The sequence below is a fragment of the Panthera leo genome, chromosome B2 (genome assembly GCF_018350215.1).
Source record: "Panthera leo isolate Ple1 chromosome B2, P.leo_Ple1_pat1.1, whole genome shotgun sequence".
NCBI lineage: Eukaryota > Metazoa > Chordata > Mammalia > Carnivora > Felidae > Panthera > Panthera leo.
The window spans coordinates 78,297,279-78,299,634 of NC_056683.1; the positions used below are offsets into that span (position 1 = coordinate 78,297,279).

The window sequence follows — 2,356 nt, forward strand, 5'->3', positions numbered from 1 at the left end:
AGGCACCCCTGTACCTCTTTTTTTTAGAAGTTTGTACCTCTTGACCCCTTTCACCCATTTTGCTTACCTGTTGCTTCCCCTCCCTTCTAGCAACCACTGTTCTGTTCTCTGTATCTATGTGCTTTGTTTTGTTTTGTTTTTCTTATTTGTTCGTTTGTTTTTAGATTCTGCATATAAGTGAAATCATATTGTCTTTCTCTTCTGATTTACATCACTTAGCGTAATTCCTTCAGGGTCCACGCATGTTGTTAAAATGGCAAGATTTAATTCTTTATCGCTGAGTAGTATTCTATTTGTGTGTGTGTGTGTATTATATCTTTATCCATTCATCCATCAATGGACACTTAGGTTGTTGGGCACAATATCTTGGCTGATGTAAATAATACTGCAGTGCTGTTATCCTTGCTAACACTTGCTATTTGTCTTTTTGGTAATAGCCATTCTAACAGGTGTGAGGCTATATCTCATTGTGGTTTTGATTTGCATTTCCCTGATGATTAATGATATTGAGCATCTTTTCTTTTTTTTTTGGTGCTGTATTTTTTTTTTTATTATTTTTTATTAAGTATAAAGACTTCCAATCACATCACCTAGAGATCATTTTACCCACTGCTCTGTTTAGCCACCAGTCTGTTGTTTCTTTCTTCATCAGAGGTGAGGCAGATATCTTTTCCGTGGAGAAGAGAAATTCATGGTTTATTGCCTTTGCCAATAACAAAAAGCTGGGTGACAAAGCTGTTGCCATTGACGTCTTTCACATGAACTACATCAAGAGAACCAGAGTATCCCTCTCTGTTGGTGATCACACCAATTCTTCCCAGGTTAGCACCTCCAGTCACTATACACAGATTATCAGTATCAAACTTGATGAAATCAGTACTCTTTCTAGTCTCCAGATCAGTCTGAATGGTGTTATTCACCTTGATGAGGGGATCAGGATAATGGATGGAACGAACATCATGATGGATCACCAGATGAGGGATTCCTTTTGTCCCCACAAAGATCTTTCTTACTTTGCACAACTTATACTAGGCCTCCCCAGGTGTGATCTGATAAACAACAGAGACCCTTGGTATTATAGATCAGATGGAAATTCTTCCCAGTTATGTCAATGCTGATGCCATCCATAAAAACAGCAGGGTAGGTTATATCAGTTCGAACCTGGACATCAATCTTAATAAAATACTGCATACAGGTCTTCTTTACTTCATCTCTGTTAGGGTACACTTAAGTCTGTTTCTTAGGAAAATGATGGGAGAGAGACATTCTTTCAGCTTATGGGGACCAGTAGTTGGATAAAGGACAAACACATTGGTCGATTTATCCAGTATCCAATGCTTTGGAGCTGCTACATGCTTCAGATGCTTTTTGGGACTATGAGCCATGGCTGTACTAGGCATGAAAAGAGACTTTTGGGCATCTTTTCATGTATCTGTTGGCCACTGTATGTCTTCTTTTGAAAAATGTCTATTCATATCCCCTACTCATTTTTTAATGAAAATTGTTATTTTGCCGTTGAGTTGTATGAGTTCTTTACATAATTTGAATATTAATCCCTTATTGGATTTGCAAATATTTTTTCCCATTTGGTATGTTGCCTTTTTATTTTGTTGATGGTTTCCTTTGCTGTGCAGAAGCTTTTTAGTTTGATGTAGTCCCATTTGTTCGTTTTTGCTTTTGGAGTCAGATCCAAAAAATCATTGCCAAGACCATTGACCATGTTTTCCTTTAGGAGTTTTTGGTTTCAGATTTTACTTTAAAGTTTTTAATTCACTTTGAATTAATGTTTGTGTGTAATCTCAGTATTTTAGTTTCATTCTTTTCAATGAAAAGTTTTCAGTTTTTCCAACACCATTTATTAAAAAGACTATCTTTTTCCCCATTGTATATTCTTCCCTCCTTTGTCATAGATTAATTGACCATTCATATTTATTTCTGGGCTCTCTATTCTATTGCATTGATCTATGTGCCCGTTTTCATGCCAGTACCATACTGTTTTGATTTCTATAGCTTTGTAGTATAGTTTGAAATCAGGAAGCATGGAATTATTGAATCACTATGTTGTATATCCAAACTAATTTAACACTGTGTTAACTAACTGGAATTAAAATAAAAACTTAAAAGTTCCCCCCCAAAATTCAGGGAGCATGATGCCTCCTGCTGTGTATTTCTTTCTCAAGGTTGCTTTGACTATTCAGGATCTTTTGTGGTTCCATAGAGATTTCAGGATCGTTTGTTCTGTTTCTGTGAAAAATGCCATTGGAATTTTGATAGAGATTGCATTGAATCTGTAGGTTGCTTTTGGTAGTACAAATATTTAAACAATATTAATCCTTCTGATCCATGAGCACAGAAT

The 2,356-nt window shown here is 36.0% G+C and overlaps 1 pseudogene; it reads right to left on the minus strand.

The window, feature by feature from the left end:
- Positions 1-602: 602 nt before the first annotated feature.
- LOC122219097 lies at positions 603-1,385 on the minus strand (annotated as a pseudogene).
- Positions 1,386-2,356: the final 971 nt, after the last annotated feature.